Genomic DNA, 18295 nt, shown 5'->3' on the forward strand with positions numbered 1-18295 from the left:
AGTTTGGGGGCCATTTGACATGGTTAAAATCTTCAATCTTCCTATTCACTAACATGGTATATCTCTTCACTTCTTTAAGTCTTTTGTATATTTCTTAGAACTATTTTTGTAGTTTTCAGTAAAGTGTTCTTGCACATCCTTCAATAGATCTATTCTTAGGCATTTTATATTTGTTTATGGCTAGTATATACAGATTCTGTTGCTACAAAACTATGTTGACCTTGTTATCCAGTGAGTGGCCTTGTGTAATTCATTTAAATTATAATAATTTGCAGATTATTTTTATATAATCAGGTCATCTGTGAATGACAGTTTTATTTCTTCCTTTCTTAATCTGTATGCCTTATTTATCTCTTGCCAAACTGCAGTGGCTGAGCAATCGGACAACAAAAAGAAATAAAAGGGATCCGGATCATAAAGGAAGAAGTAAAACGATATCTGCACATGGCATAATCTTGTCTATGGAAAATCTTAAAGAATCCACACACAAAAAACTAGAGCTAATAAATTCAGCAAGGTTGCAAGATTTAAAATTGGTATGCAAATTGCAGTGGCTAGGACCTCCAGCAAATGCTGACTATAAGTAGTGATAGTGGATATTATTCTTGTCTCATCCTCAATCTCGGGGGTGCTGGGTGGGGCATGGGGAGAGTTGTCAATATTCACCATGAAGTTTGACAGTTGCTATAGGATTTTTAATATACTTATGAACATATATTCTCAAGCTGTTAAAAAGATTTTTTTTTAAAATCACAAATGAGGTTAAATTTCTCTCAAATACTTATTCTGCACCTTTTGAAATAATTTTTTCTCCTTTGTTCTTTGGATGTGATGACTTATACTAATTGACTGTTGAATGTCAAACCAAACGTACATTCTTGTAATAGAAACCAGCAGGGTATGTATGCATTTGTGTGTATATGCAGTTTTATACACATCAACACAATAATACTTGGACTTATTTATTTAAAATTTAGATTTATTAGAGGGAACATGGCCATAAAATAAAATAAAATTTAGGTTTAAGTTGGGCACAGTGGCTCACATCTATTATCCCAGCATTTTGGAAGGCCAAGGCAGGTAAATTGCCCAAGCTCAGGAATTTGAGACCAACGTGGTGAAATTTGGTCCCTACAAAAACCACAAAAATTAGCCAGGTGTGGTGTCACATGCCTGTTGTCCCAGCTACTTGGAGGGCTGGGGCAGGAGTATTGCTTAAGCCCAGGAGGTTAAGGCTGAAGTGAGTCATGTTCATGCCACTGCACTCCAGCCTGGATAACAAAGCGAGACTCTGTCTCCAAAAATAAAATAAGTAAATAAATAAATACATAAAATTTAGATTAACGGCCGGGCGCGGTGGCTCAAGCCTGTAATCCCAGCACTTTGGGAGGCCGAGATGGGCGGATCACGAGGTCAGGAAATCGATACCATCCTGGCTAACACAGTGAAACCCCGTCTCTACTAAAAAATACCAAAAAAAACTAGCCAGGCGAGGTGGCGGGCGCCTGTAGTCCCAGCTACTCGGGAGGCTGAGGCAGGAGAATGGCGTGAACCTGGGAGGCGGAGCTTGCAGTGAGCTGAGATCTGGTCATTGCACTCCAGCCTGGGCAACAGAGTGAGACTCCGTCTCAAAAAAAAAAAAAAATTTAGATTAACTTGCTGTTATATTTCTCAGGATTTTTGCAGCTATGTTTATGACAGACTTTCCTATAATATTCTTATCATAATGTTCCTGCACTTGAAAGAATGTGCAATTCTGCAGTGGTGTGCAGGTGTTACGCGTATTTCAACTGGGCCAAGTTTGTTAATCAGGTTGGTCAAATTATCTACATCTTTACTGACATTTTTGTCTGTTTTCCTGTAAATTACTGAGAGACACTAAAGCCTGCCACTATTATTATGAATTTGTTTATTTCTCCTTTGAGTTTTGTTAATTTTTGTTTTACGCATTTGGAGGCTGTGTTATTAGGCTCATACCCATTTAAAATTGACATTTTCTGGTAGAGTGAACCCTTTATTATGTGAAATGGCTTTCTCTACCACTCACAATGGTATTTTTTTTCACTTTTCCCCTTATTTGTGAATTTTTAATGTTCTTATAATGATATCATGTCTCTTGAATACAGTTGTTTTAATCAAGTCTGTCAATTTTTGTCTTTTATGGATTTCGTGAATTTACATTTATTGTAATTACTGAAATAGCTGTGTTCATAAATACCATCTATTTGTTTCCATTTGTCTTACCCATTTTTGTTTTTATTTTTTTCTTTTGTATTGCTTTCTTTCAGATTTTTTTTTAAATTCCATTTCCCCCTTACCACTGGTTGCTACTTACACATTCTTTTATAATTTCTTTAGTGGTTTCCTCCACAGATTACAACTTCTGTACATTATTATAATCTAATACAAATTTTACTTTTTATTGTTTCCCAGACAAAACTATGACCTCACAATACTCAGTCTGTATTTACCTCCATTCTACTCTTGCATGTATATTATTATTACTCATTTTAATTCCACGTATATTTTACACCTAACGAGACATTATTATTATTGCTATGTGCAGTCAATATTTATTTGTATTCACCCACATATTCACGCTGTTGTTTATTATTTCCTGCATTTCTGTGAGTCTATCATAGACCAGTTTTCTTCTACCTGAAGAATTCCCTTTAGTATTTCTTGTGTATGCACATCTGCTGGCAGCAAATTTTCTCAGGTTTTTTTGTTTGCTTGTTTTTGAGACAGGGTCTCACTCTGTCGCCCAGGTTGGAGTGCAGTGGTGTGATCACGACTCACTCACTGTAGCCTCAACCTCCTAGGTTCAAGAAGTCCTCCCACCTCAGCCTCCCGAGTAGCTGGGACTACAGGCAGGCACCACCACACCTGGCTAATTTTTTTGTACTTTTTGTAGCGAAGGGATTTCACCATGTTGCTCAGGCTGGTCTCAAACTCCTGAGCTCAAACAATCTGCCTGATTTGACCTCCCAAAGGGCCGGGATTACAGGCCACATCACCTGGCCTTTCTCAGTTTTTGAATAGAAACATCTATTTCCGATTCATTTTTAAGGATATTTTGTGAATATAGGATTACAGGTTGACACTTTTTTCTTTCAGGAACTTCAGAACGGCACTCCATTATCTTCTCACTTCCATCATTTCTGTTGACAAGTGATTTTCAGTGCTATTGTTTCTCCTTTGAGAGTAATGTGTCAGTAATGTGCCCTGGCTCACACCTGTCATCCCAGCACCCTTGAACCCAGGAGTTCAAAACCAGCCCAGGCAACAGAGCAAGACCCCCACCTCGCTCTACAGAAGAAAAAGAAAGGAGGGAGGGAGGAAGGAAAAAGAGAAAGGGAGGGAGGGGAAAAGAAAAAAGGAAAGAAGAAATGTGTCCCTCCTACCCACCTCTAACTGCTTTTAATGTTTTCTCCTTGTCTTTCGTTTTCAGCAGTTTAAATATAGTGTGCCTGGGCCAGGTGCAGTGGCTCACACCTATAATCCCAGCACTTTGGGAGGCCGAGGCCAGTGGAACACCTGAGGTCAGGAGTTCGAGACCAACCTGGCCAACATGGTGAAACCCCATCTCTACTAAAAAATCCAAAAATTAGCCAGGCATGGTGGCGCGTGCTTGTAATCCCAGCTACTCGGGAGACTGAGGCAGGAGAATCGCTTGAACTTGGGGAGGTGGAGGTTGCAGTGAGCTGAGATGGCACGCCACCGTACTCCAGCCTGGGCAACAAAGAAAGACTCCTTCTCAAAAAAAAAAAAAAAAAAATGTATAGAGTGGCTGGATGCAGTTTTGTTCTTATTTATCCTGCTTGGGGATCATAAAGCTTTATCAGTTTTGGAAAATTCTCAGCCTATATTTATTTAACTGTTACTTCTGCCCTATCTTCCCCCCTTCTTTTTCTAAGACTCCAGTTACATATGTGTTAGATCTGCTCGCCTCTTCCCACAAGTATCTTATGTTCTTTGCTGTATTTTCCATACTCTTTGTCTCTGTTCTTCAGCTTAGAGTTTTTATTCTGTCCTATATTACAGTTCAAAGAATATTCCTTCTAAGTCTAATTGTAGTTAACCCATATGCTAAGTAGTTAATTTCAATTATTGTATTTTTAAGTTTTAAATTTCCATTTCATTCTTTCTTATAGATTCCAGTTCTTTGATCAAAGTCTCTATTCCATCCATCAAGTCTGTGTCTGATAACACCAATATCTGGGTCATTAGTGGCTCCATTTTGTTGTGTATGTTTTCTCCTCGTTCCTGTTTTGTTGTGTGATTGATCATTTATTGTTGAATGCTAACCATTATAATAAATTTTAGTGGCTCCAGGAAACATTATCTGAAAACAGTGTCTTTCTCCAGGGAGGGTTTACCATGTCATATGATAGACAGAGTGGGAAGATTTTACCTTAATCCAATGGTACTGAACTGACTAGAGTCTACGTCGCGGTTTTTGGAAGGCTCCATCTCCACCTCTGGTTTGCCCGTCTATCTACAGTGTGGTCTTCCAAGGATTCTAGCTGAGCGTCTGATGTGATTATTAGGCTTCTTTTCCTTGGTGGGTCCTGAACTCCAATTTTTATCTCATTAATATGCCACTGCCAAAACCTGCTACCTTTCATAGCCTTTCTGCATAGCTTAACTCAGCAGATGCCTCAAGGGGAAAGTGTTCCTTTTCTGTGTCTCCCTTCTATATGGTATCTTGGCACCTCCAGTTCCAGCGGCATTGACAACCTCAGTCTCCATTTCTTGTCTCTCCAGCACTAGACTCTGCTGCCTTTGCTGCCTCTTAGCTATGGCCGTCTGCCCAAATGCTTGGCCTCTTAGCTAAAATCAGCACGTTTCCTGAAGGGAAAAGTAGTTCACAGAGGGCCAAGTCACCTCCTTGTGTTTTCCTTCTTTTGAGATTGTGGCCCTTCAAATTCTTGTTAACTGCGAAGCTTTCCAAAAACTTTTTAAAAAGATTTTCTGTGTTTTATTCAGCTTTTCCAGTTGTTCTTGGCATGAGCGTTGGTCTGCCTCAAGCAGAAAAAAAATTCTTTTCTCAGAACTCTTTTCTCAGAGAAAGGATTCTCGGCAGAGAGTGATTGTATACAGGGAATGGGATTAAACAATTCTTGGGAAGCTGGTGAAGCCAACAAGGGAACAGTTACTTGTATCAGTGTACTATTTTTTGTTATAATGGTGCATAACAAGTAATCACAACATGTCAATGCCATACTTAAATGAGCACTCATTTCTAACACATCTGTGGGTTGACTGGAGGTGCTCTGATCTAGGGTAGGTAACTCACTTTTTTTTCTTTTTTTTAGACAGAGTTTCACTCTTGTTGCCCAGGCTGGAGTGCAATGGCGCAATCTCAGTTCACTGCAACCTCTGCCTCCCAAGTTCAAGTGATTCTCCTGCCTCAGCCTCCCGAGTAGCTGGGACTACAGGCCTGCGCTACCACGCCCGGCTAAGTTTGTCTTTCTTTCCTTTCTTTCCTTTCTTTCTTGAGATGGAGTTTTACTCTTGTTGCCTAGGCTGGAGTGCAATGGCGCAATCTTGGCTCACTGCAACCTCTGCCTCCTGGGTTCAAGTGATTCTCCTGCCTCAGTCTCCCAAGTAGCTGGGATTACAGGTATGTGTCACCACGCTCAGCTACTTTTGTATTTTTAGTAGAAACGGGGTTTCTCCATGTTGGCCAGGCTGGTCTCGAACTCCCGACCTCAGGTGATCTGCCTGCCTCAGCCTCCGAAAGTGCTGAGATTACAGGCGTGAGCCAATGCGCGGGGCCTAATTTTGTACTTTTCAGTAGAGATGGGGTTTCTCCTTGTTGGTCAGGCTGGTCTCGAACTCCAGACCTCAGGTGATCTGCCTGCCTTGGCCTCCCAAAGTGCAGGGATTACAGGTATGAACCACTGCACCGGGCCTGGCAACTCACTTTCAAGCTGTGGGTCTGGCTGGGCTTGGCTCCTCACATTTGTGCATTCTGAACACAGGCTGCAGGGACAGCTGCTACCCCCAGGGAAAGCTCTTTTCATGGTGAAGGCAGAAGCATAAAAAGGCAAGCTGCATTGTGCAGACACGCATCTGTGTCTCTGCTTATGTTGTGTCATCCAATATCCCGTTGGACAAAGCAAGTCATATAGCCAAGCTCCAAATCAAGGGGCAGAGAAAAAAATGATGCCTTTTTCCTGAGGGGAACTGCAGCGCTACAGGGCAATGGACACAGCCACAGGGAGGGGTGAAGAATTCGGGTGGACACACAGCCACAGGGAGGGGTGAAGAATTCGGGTGGACACACAGCCACAGGGAGGGGTGAAGAATTTGAGTGGATGATGCAATGAACCATGCTGATGTTTCCTAGAGCTGGGATCTTCAGGAGCCTGTGCTTGGCTGTGCCCATCCAGTCACCAAGGAGGAACCCCCTGCTGCACAGCTGCTTTTGGGCCTCAATGCCATTGTTGCCAAACTGACATTCCATGATGATGATGGACTGTCATTTGTACAGCTATTTGCATTATGTTTTGTCTATTTTGCACTGTGGAAATCTTTGCCCAAATTACTGCAGGAGTCTCGAGCATCCTGCTTTCGTAAGTTCAGAGTCAAAGGAAGAAAACGATTTTTTAAACCATCTTTTTGCTTTCTAGTCTCACCTGAGTGCCTCCCATTTGGCAGAATCAACCTGGAACCCTGCTCGTAAGACTGTCCAGGAAATATAATTTCCAGACCTCCATTTCCAGAAAAATGTAATAAACACCTTTAAAGGGGATGGAGATGGTACTGTGTGCTAACCCCACTCTGAGACAAACCTGGGTCACAGGAACCATAGGGAAGATGTCTGCAGTAGAAGGGGACCTCTACTGTGAACAGGGGGACTATTCACATAAAGCCTGGCCTGCCCCTTGGTGACCTCCTTCCCTTACGCCTCTAGACTCTACTAAGTGATCAGAAATCCCTGCAAGCTAGTTGGTGAGGGAGGAGTGAAAGTGAAAAATGGAAAGGAAACACTGCTACGGCCCAACGCCCAGAGCCAAATGCAAGCCTGGGCCAGGCTTGGGGGAGGAATCAAGAGGAAGCTTAAACTTAAAATGAAATCTGAAGTTTAGACTCCTACACGGGATTCGACATTTTAAATGCTGAACAGAGCCTGTTTTTATAGCTAGAAGTTACAGGATAAATTTTTGGTTAACTAAGAATGATCCAAAAATCATATGAATTTTGTGATCCAAAAAGTCACAGAACATGCCCTAGATTTTATCCCAGGGGCGGGGAGGAGGGACCTGCAGAGCAGGTTTGAATTGGTAAATAGAAAACAAGAATAAAATAGTTTGCTGTTTACATTCCATAAGCCTGGTTCTTTCAACATCATGGGTATATTTCTTGGTTGAATTTAGTATGCCACTGTGAAGCCGGATTGTGATATTTGCCTAGTATGTTTTGTTCTAATATTTAATATGGAATTATTTGCCCAAATCACCTGCCCCTCTCCACTTGTAGCTTTATTTCAAGAGGTATGTTTCTCAAAGTGGAGTGACTGCCAGAGTGGGAGAAAGGAGCTAGCCCTTACAGCTGTAGTAGGTCTTCGTACATCAGCTTGGTAAATCTGCAAAGCCGCCCCGACCCCGCGCCCCCACCCCCACCCCCCGCCCCAAGTAGCCTTCCCCACGGGTGGACAAGACAGAAGGGAGCATCCTGGAGGATGTGCTGTTTCTCAGGGCCCCACAGCTAGAAGGTGATGGAACTAGAATTTAAATCAGATTCCAGATGTCTAAAAATGGTATTGTTATCACATATTGCCAGAGAGACCTCAAAAAAGAAAGACAGAGACGCCCTGCAGTGCCACAACATTCCCGCAGCCTGGGAGGGTCTGTTGGGGGCCCCGTGGCCTGTAAGAGCCGCTCCTGCCGGTGCAACACCGGGGAGGCTGTGCATTCAACGAGTCCTTCCTCCCTTCTTTCATTCCATTCCTGCCTGCCTTCCTCCCTCCCCACTCCGCTCCTTCCCTTAGACCTTCCTTCCGCCCTCCCTACCCCTCACACGTCTCTCCCTCCCATCCTTCTTTCTGTGTGAATTATCTGTTCATCTCCATTGCTGCAGTACCGTCTGGCAAATGATCTGCTTGGATCCCCCTGGCTTTTTTTGAGAATCGACTGGCATCAGGGTGCTGACTGACAAACTTTCAGGGGTCTGGGCACTGTGGGGACAGAGCCTGGACACGGCGGGGTCCCCGCTAGGAGAGCCGTGGGGACGTGACTGACAGGTCAGGTCGGGCCGCGAGGTGGCGGAGCGCCCGCGCGTGCGGGCTTGGGGCGCGGGCAGAGCGCGATCGGTGGCCTGGGGCCCGCAGCAGGACCCCAGCGCCAGCCTCCCGCAGCGCGTCTCCAGCGCCCTCTACTGTTCAGCATTCTCCCCGCCGCGAAGGGAGCCGCGGAAGGGGATTCTGGCTGTGACCACAGAGCAGATGAAAGGATGACTTTGGAGGTGTGAGGCCATACATTGAAAACCGGTATAACGGCCGTCCCAAAACCTTCCCTTGTGTCCTCTCCCAAGCACTACTGCTCCCTTCTCGCCAAAATAACCAACGACCTGATTTTTATGGCAAACACTGCTTTTACCACCTAACCATGCAACTTTACTCTATGTATATGTGTGTGTATATATGTATGTATATGTATATATGTATATGTGTATATATACGTATATATCTATGTATGTGTGTATATATGTATGTATATATCTATGTATATGTATATATGAAGCCTATTGTGATTTTGATTGGGATTGCATTGAGTTTGTTTGTTTGTTTTGAGACAGAGTCTTGCTCTGTCGCCCAGGCTGGAGTGCAGTGGCGCGATCTCGGCCCACTGCAAGCTCCGCCTCCCGGGTTCACGCCATTCTCCTGCCTCAGCCTCCCGAGTAGCTGGGACTACAGGTGCCCACCACCATGCCCAGCTAATTTTTTTGTATTTTTTTTTTTTTTTTTTAGTAGAGACCGTGTTAGCCAGAATGGTCTCGATCTCCTGACCTCGTGATCTGCCCGCCTCGGCCTCCCAAAGTGCTGGGATTACAGGCGTGAGCCACCGCGCCCGGGGTTGCGTTGAGTTTATAAGTCAATTCAGGGGAGAACTGACATCTTCAAAATACTGGGTCATCTAATCAGTTCACATGGTATATACTTTTGTTTGTTTACCTCGTCTCTCATTTCTCTAAATAATATTTAAAGTGTCATGGACATCTTTCATTAAATTTTTCCCAGACATTTGAATTTTTATGCTACTCTAAATGATATTGTTTTAAATTTTTTTTATTTTCTAACTCTTGCTGGTATACAGAAATAAAATTGGTTTTCCTATTTTGATATATATGTATATGTGTATATATACACACACACTGTATATATACACACACACATATATATGTAATTTCTCCATGTATGTAAGGCATCTAAAAGGAAGTATTTTGTGTTTAGCTTCCTTCATTCGACATTACATTTTGAGAGTCATTCTTTTTGCGTGTATGCAGTTTATTCATGTCCATTGCTGTGTAATATTGCTTGATACTTTGCTGTTTATTCATTCTACTGTTAATGGATTTTGGGATTGTTTTTATTTGAGGCTATCACAAATAACACTGCTATGAATATTCCTGCATATGTATCTTGGTGCAAATGTGCATGTATTTTGGAGGAATATAACATTAGAATGGAGTTGACGGATTTGCATATCTTCAAATTTAGTAGATAAAGCTATACTGTTCTCCACGGTAGATGTGCCAGTTTACATTTTCACTGGCAATTGAGAGTGTATAAGAATTCCCACAGCTCCGTGTCCTTGGCAACACTTGGTTTTGTCAGGCTTTTTAATTTTAGCCATTCTTTCCAGGACATACAGGTATTTCCTTGTGGATTTAACGTGTACTTCTTTGATGATTAATGAGATTGAACAACTTTGTATGTTAAAGGTCATTTGAATTTCTTCCTTGTGAAGTGCCTATTCATGGGTCATGCTTTTGTTTTTTTTTTTTTTTTTTTTCCTGTTGGGTTATTTGTGGCTTTCTTATTGATTTGTGGATCTCATTTTGATTATATGTATTATAGTATTTTTTTCCTGTTCTGTTCTTTAAAAACTACTAATATATTTTTAGATAACCTACTCTCACTTTATGACTTCCTTTTGATTGACGAAGTTGTTAATTTTAATGTTATCAAATGAAACAGTTTTTCTCTTATATTGGTGCTTATTGTAACCTGTTTATGAAGTTTTTCCGTACCTTAAGATCATGAATATATTCTCCTATAGTATTTTCTAGAAGCTTTACTATTTTCCCTTTCACAGGTAGATCTAGAATCTACTTGATATCCATGTTTATATAAGTTATTACATAGAGTTCAAGTTTCTTTTTTTTATTTCATAAAGGTATCCAATTATCCCAGCATCATTTATTAAAAAGACTCTTTTTTTCCCCACTGGTCTGCTGCACCCCCTAGGTAATAAATCAAGGGTCCAGGTATGTTTAGGTCTGTTTCTGGGCTCTTTCTGTTAAGCTGGTCAATTTGCTTATCTTTATACTAATCCCTCCGCGTCCTAATTACTAATTTATCATAAGTCAATATGTGGTTGAGTAAGTCCTCAATCTGATTCTACTTCTTCCAGAGCATTTTAGTTATTTGGGCACTTTCCATTTCCATATATATTTTATAATCAGCTTGCTAAGTCCCTCTCATTCCTCTAAAAAGAAGCCTATTGTGATTTTGATTGGGATTGCATTGAGTTTATAAGTGAATTCAGGGGAGAATTGACATGTTTAAAATACTGGGTCATCTAATCAGTTCACATGGTATATACTTCCGTTTATTTACCTCTTCTCTCATTTCTCTAAATAATATCTAAAGTGTCATGGACATCTTTCATTAAATTTTTCCCCAGACATTTGAATTTTTATGCTACCATAAATGATATTGTTGTAAATTTTTTTTATTTTCTAACTCTTTCTGGTATACAGAAATAAAATTGGTTTTCCTATTTTGACCATTTATTCAGTCATGCTAAACTCACTAATTCTAATAACTTATCTCTGGATTCTTTTAAGTTGTTAATATACATACATAGTTTTGTATCTCAGTTCCAATCTTAGTATTTTTATTTCCACTTTTTTGCCTTGTTACTCTTGTTAGGAATACCAGGAAAGTATTGAATACAAGTGATGATAGTGGACATCTTCATCTTATTTCTGTTCTCAGAAATGTTTCCACATTTCATTAAGGAAAATATTTACCATAGTTGTAGCTCCTTGAGATAAACAGTGTTAAAATTTTTTGGTCACTCTCCATTGATTTAATGTATGGCTTTCTAAAAATGAAATATTTTACATACTGTTTCCTAGTAAGATTTTTTACCCAATGCGCTGTAAACACCAAAATCATATATTTTTGTATTTTTTTGCTTGGCTTACCTTGGTTTTTTTGCTTTAACTTAAAAAATATTCCCCTGTTAGGCTGGGCACAGTGGCCTGTAATCCCAGCACTTTCGGAGGCTGAGGTGGGAGGATCACCTAAGGTCGGGAGTTCGAGACCAGTCTGGCCAACATGGAGAAACCCCATCTCTATTAAAAATACAAAATTAGTTGGGCATGGAGGAGCATGCCTGTAATCCCAGCTACTTGGGAGGCTGTGGCAGGAGAATCACTTGAGCCCGGGAGGCGGAGTTTGTAGTGAGCCAAGATCGTGCCATTGCACTCCAGCCTGGGCAACAAGAGCAAAACTCTGTCTCAAAAATAAAAAAAAAAAAAATTCCCTGTTTATTTTTTTAATAATCGTTTTATTGAGATATAATTCACATATATGATTTAATAATCATTTTATTGAGACACAATTCACATATACGATTCATCCATTTAAAATGTATAATTCAATGGTTATTGGAATATTTACATTTCTGTTTAATCCCCTCAACTAATTTTTAAATCGAATTGTCAACTCGTATATGCCATTCCTCAGGGACTTTGGTTATTGTTGAATTAACTCTGTGTATTACATCTTCCCAAACAGCAGGAGCATGGTAGGGTCTTCCACTAATTCTTATCTCCTTTTATTTCCCTCGTGATATTTAAATCATTTCCTTTCAATAAATCAAGCTCTTACAGTTTTTGGTTTTATCTGTGAGCATGATTATTTTTATTTAGAACTACGTATTACTGTTATATGGTAATATAATTTTGTAAATTTGTTATGTGTAATTAATGTATTACTAGCATATTTTTGATTTCCTGGGATTATTTTTCTTAATATATATATTCTAGTTATTCAAAATAGTGACATTTTAAGACTTCCTGTTACAATTACATACCTATTTTTATTCTTGAATCATACAGCCAGCATTTCTACTGCTGAACAAAATGCTTCGAAATATCAATAATACATATATCTGACTTCTATCTAGAATACATATGTCTGATCAGTAAAAAGACAACCCAATAAGATAAATGTGCAAATGACTTGAGAGACACTTCACAAGTGAAGGTATACAAATGGCCAATGAGCACATGGAAAGTTGTGCATCATTAGTCATCAGGGAAAGAGAAACCAAAACCAGGAGATTCCACTTCACCGCCTCTAGAATGGCTACAGTGAAAATGACTGACACCTCAAATGTTGGCAAGAATGTAGAACAACTGGAAGCCTCCGTTTTGGCTGCAGAGAGTGTAAAATTGCACAACTTTGGAGCACTGTTTGGCAGATTCTTCTCAAGTTAAATATATACCTATCCAATAAACCGACAATCTCAATCCTAGCTATTTGAATCCCTGCCCCAACAAAAAACTTGTCCACAACAAGACTTGTTTTAAAAATGTTTTTAGCAGCTTTATTCATAATAGCCCAAAACTGAAAAGAACTCAAATGACCTTCAACAGGAGAATGGAAAATATATTCACACATTGATATATTACTGAACAATAAAAAATAATAAACTGCTGATTCACATAAAAATATGGATTAACCTAAAAACATTCTTAGGTTAAAAAAAGTCAGTCACAAAGGAATATATACTGTATGATTTCATTTACATGAAGTCCAAAAACAGATCAAACTAGTATATAGTGATAGAAATCAGAATAGTGGTTGGCCATCATGGATGCAGACTGGAAGGGGAGATGAACGAAAATTCTAGGGTGATGGAAATGCTCCATATCTTGTTTGGGGTTCGGTTACGTGAGTGTGTATATTTGTCAAAACTCTAAATTGTACACTTAAGACCTGTGCATTTAACTATAAGTTTTCATGCAATTTTTTTTTTTAATTTCAAGAAAAAGAATCTGATTGACCCAATTCGAGTCAGGCATCCTACTCTCTTTGCATAATCAGTTTTTGCCAAAGAATCCAAACAACCAGTACAGATGTGACCCAGAGAAGAGGCACCAGCATGTGCTTGGCTCCCAGCCACAAAGTTCCAATATCTCCTATGTGATGTCAGTTTTGGGGACCAAAACCATATTATCTTTTTCTTTTATTTGGACATGATCTTTTTATGTATGTATGTTTATTGTTGTTTTTATTTTTCAGAGACAGGGTCTCATTTTGTCATCCAGGCTGGAGTGTAGTGGCAGCCTCCTGAGTAGTGTGTCACCATGCCTGGCTAATGTGTTTTTTTTTTTTTATTAGTTTTTTATAGAGACAAGATCTTGCCTATGTTGTCCAGGCTGGTCTCGAACTCCTGGCCTCAAGCAATCCTCCCATCTCAGGCTCCCAAAGTGCAGGGATTACGGGAGTGAGCCATCACACCAGGACTGCTCTTTCTAATACACAGAAATTGTATTCTTTAGAAGTGAAGGATATTTCCTAGTAATTTGATCAAATAAAAATAATTATAATAAAGAAGGTAAAATCAAGCCCTAATTCCCCATGTAGGGGAATAACGATACCATTTTGGTAAGATTCTTCCAGACACTATGATTAGGATGCTACATAAATCGAACCGTGCTATATACAGTATGCAGAGAAGGACAATTCCTTAGCTTGCCTAAGTCTGATAGTGTGAAGAATTTGCTGACCTGCCTCTCCATGCCTGTCTGAGCACAAGCGAAGTCAGAGAGAGACTGCAAGATGGAGAAAGGAGGTACAGTTGGAGAGAGTGGAGGGGGCAGGAGAGACCAGACAGACCTGAATCTCCCATGAAAACAACTGTGTACATATGATACTAGAAAGGTGAGCTCTGGAATAACTCTCACATGAAGCCCAGAAAGAGGAGTACTCAACGCCTGCTGCACAGAAGGCATCAGCAGTAAGTACTGGCTAGAAAAGCAGAGTCCATCAAAGGAGAGGACCATAGTGGTAGCCGGCTGGTAAGCACCAGTGTCCCCTTTCCTTCTTTTCTCCCTTCCCAGCTCACTGGAGGAGCTAGGCCTCAGGAAGCTGGGAAGGCATGGGGAGAATTCACCACGTTGCCAGTTCACGCCCTCCCTCCAGCCCTAACAGCTGGAGTCGAAGGAAAGGAAGAGCGCACCTGTCTCCTCCCCATTCAAAGTCCCCTTAGTGACTAGCTGGACCTGCTCTGGAGAAGAGCAAAATGAGGTTGGAATTTAAACAATACCACACTTTCTAAAACACAATGACTGGGAAGTTATGTAAGGTACCTGAAACATGAGGGGATGGAAAAGGGATTCAGTAGAGCATAGTGGAAATCAATGATTTAAAAAAACAAAAACAAAAACTGGCTGATGGCTCATACCTGTAATCCAAGCACTTTAGGAGGCTGAGGCAGGCGGATTGCTTGAGCCCAGGAGTTCCAGACCAGCCTGGGCAACATGGCAAAACCCCATCTCTACAAGAAATACAAAAATTATCTGGGTGTGGTGGCACATGCCTGTAGCCCCAGTTACCCGGGAGGCTGAGGTGGGAGGATAGCTTGAGCCTGAGAGGCAGAGGTTGCAGTGAGCTGAGATCATACCACTGCACTCCAGCCTGGGCAACAGAGTGAGACCCTGTATCAAAAAAAAAAAAAAAAAATTCCATAGTTAATACCCTTTAAATTTGGACTGCTAAATAAAGCTAAAGCTAAGGAACATTCAAGAATACTTTATTAATTGGAAAAGCATGCTATTCTTAAATGGTAAGCCTTAACCACTGAAAACATGTCCAAATGATCCATAAATTCAAAGTAATCTCATTAAAAATATCAATGGGATAAAATGATTCTAAACTTATCTGCAAGAACAGATCGTATGCCCACTAGCATGGCTATAATCAAAAAGTCAGATAGTAATAAAAAGTGCTGGTGAGGATGTGGAGAAATCAGAACTCCAGTGGATTCTCGTGGGAATGTAAAATAGTGCACCTGTATTAGAAAAGTTTGGCAGTTCCTCAAATTATTAAACCATACAACCCAGCAATTCCATTCCTGGGTACATACCCAAGAGAAATGAAAATATACATCTACACAAAGACTTACACACAAATGTTCATGACAGTATAATTAAAAATAGCCAAAAAGTGGGAAAAACTCAATTGTTCATCAACTGATGAACAGATAAATAAAATGCGGTATATCCATACAATGGAATATTATTTGGCAATAAAAACAATGAAGTAGTGATACATGCTACATGTGTGAACCTTGAAAACACTATACCAAGTGAAAGAAATTAGTTACAAAAGACCACATATTGTGTGATTCCATTCTTGTGAAATGTCAGAATAGTGAAATCTATGCAGCCACTAAGTAGAAGAGTGGTTACCTAGGGCTGGGGGAAAGGGGGTGGGTATGGAGGAGCGACTGTTAGTGGCTGTGGGGTGGTACAGTAAATGTAACTGTTTGGATGATTCTTTTGGGGGTGATGAAATGTTCTAAAATTGAGTGTGGTGATGGTCACACACTCTGAATATACTAAAAAACACTGCAACATATAGTTTTAATGGGAAATAAAAGAGAACAGATGGGCAAAGATGTCTGAGAAAAATAATTTTAATGTAGAAAAATATGGGGGTACTTTTCCTATCAGATGTAAAGTTACATTAATTGTAACTGTATGGTTCTGGCTCAGCAATAAAACATAGAACAATTAAACAGACTAGAAAGTCCACAAGTAGTGCTAGCAGGAATAATAATTTCATATTATAATAAAGATCACATCTACGTCACTAAGGGGAAAGAAAGACATCAGTAGTGTTGGGACAACCAGCTGGCCATTTTAGGAAAATAAATCAGTTAGATCCATTCATACCATGCACTACATTTTAGATAATTAAAGATTTAAATACAAATATAAAAATCATAAATGTTTCAAAACATTTTTTGAAGAAAATGTGTATAATCTTATAGTAGAAAAGAAGCTATCTAGGCATGTCATAAAATCTAGAAATAAAGAAAAAGATTGATGGGTTGATCCATGTAAATATTTATAATTTCTACATGTCAAAACATATATAACAAGCTTGGGAAAAATGTCTGTGACACATGTTAAAAATTAATAACTTTATAAGGAGAACATACTAATTTAATAAAAGGCTTCCTCCAAATAAAAATGGTCTGAGGTAAAATATGAAAAAGCAAACTGCAAATGACTGATAAGCATATGAAACAAAAGTACAATCATTTTAGCAACAAAATAATTCTAATTAAGGCTGAGCGCGTTGGTTCACACCTGTAGTCTCAGTACTTGGGGAGGTTGAGGCAGGCAGATCGCTTGAGGCCAGGAGTTCAAGACTAGCCTGGCCAACATGGCCAAATCCTGTCTCTACTAAAAATACAAAACTAGCTGGGCATGGTGGTGTGCGCCTGTAGTCCCAGCTACTCAGGAAGCTGAGGCAGGAGAATCGCTTGAACCAGAGAGGCAGATGTTGCAGTGAGCCAAGATCGTACCACTGCACTCCAGCCTGGGTGACAGAGTGAAACTGTGTCTCAAAAAAAAAAAAAAAAAAAAAAAAAAAGGAAAAAGTCCAATTAAAACAGATAACCTCTTTTAAACCTAACAATCAGTCTTTTACTTATGCAATTCAGTTTAGAGAGAGTGTGGAAAACTCCCGATAGGAATATATTTCAGGATAACCTTTCTGAGAACATTTTAAAAGTAGGATTCAAAAGCACACACAGACGATGGAATCCTGTGTAGTTGATATGATTTAATCTATGCTGATTGATTTGGAAACAGGTATATGGCAAATTGTGGAGTAAAAAAAGTACACACTACATATTGGCCTATACGGAATGGTCCCATTTATATAAAATTGTGTGTGTGCATGCACTTATCTGTCTTCTATCAGGGTATCTGGAAAATGTTCAACAAAATAGTAACAATGGTTATCTGTTTTGTTTTGTTTTTTCAGAGACAGGGTCTTGCTCTATTGCCCAGGCTGGAGTACAGTGGTGCAATCATAGCTCACTGTAGCCTCTAACTCCTGGGCTTATGCCACGCAATCCTCCCGCCTCAGCCTCCTGAGTAGCTGGGACTACAGGCATGTACAACCTTGCTTGGCTCTGGTTATCTGTTGATACTGGAATTTCTGCTTTTTTCCTGGTACAGATACATACACACAAGTACTTTGACCCCAAAATTCTATTTTCTTAGAATAAATTCCCAGAAGGAATGAAAGACGTGTGCAAAGACTATCTATGAGAATGTGGGCCAGACGTGGGAGTCTATACCTGTAATCCCAGCACTTTGGGAGGCTGAGACAAAGGGGATCACTTGAAGCCAGGAGTTTCGACCAGCCTGGGCAACATGGCAAAACCATGTCTCTACAAAAAATACAAAAAGTATCCAGGTGTGGAGGCACATGCCTGTAGTCCCGGCTACTCATAGGAGGCTGAGGAGGGAGGATCACTTGAGCCCAGGGAGGTTGAGGCTGCAGTGAGCCATGATCACACTACTGTACTCCAACCTGGTTAACAGAGTGTCTCTAAAAATAAAATAAAATAAGATGTAGATACATGCAGGAGGCTGAGGTGATAGATCACTTGAGCCCAGGAGTTTGAGTCCAACCTGGGCAACATTGAAAGACCCTAAATAAATATATATATATTTTATTATATAGTCCTAGCTACTTGGGAGACAGAGGCAGGAGAATGGCGTGAACCCGGGAGGCAGAGCTTGCAGTGAGCTGAGATCGTGCCACTGCACTCCAGCCTGGGCGACAGAGCGAGACTCCATCTCTTTTTTTTTTTTTTTTTTAATTTATTTATTATTATTATACTTTAAGTTGTAGGGTGCATGTGCACAACGTGCAGGTTTGTTACATATGTATACTTGTGCCATGTTGGTGTGCTGCACCCATCAACTCGTCATTTACATCAGGTATAACTCCCAATGCAAT

The 18295-nt window shown here is 40.2% G+C and overlaps 1 pseudogene; it reads right to left on the bottom strand.

The window, feature by feature from the left end:
- Positions 1 to 992: 992 nt before the first annotated feature.
- Positions 993 to 14313, bottom strand: LOC140712463 (uncharacterized; annotated as a pseudogene).
- Positions 14314 to 18295: the final 3982 nt, after the last annotated feature.

The sequence above is a fragment of the Chlorocebus sabaeus genome, chromosome 9, assembly GCF_047675955.1.
Source record: "Chlorocebus sabaeus isolate Y175 chromosome 9, mChlSab1.0.hap1, whole genome shotgun sequence".
In the NCBI taxonomy this organism is placed as follows: domain Eukaryota; kingdom Metazoa; phylum Chordata; class Mammalia; order Primates; family Cercopithecidae; genus Chlorocebus; species Chlorocebus sabaeus.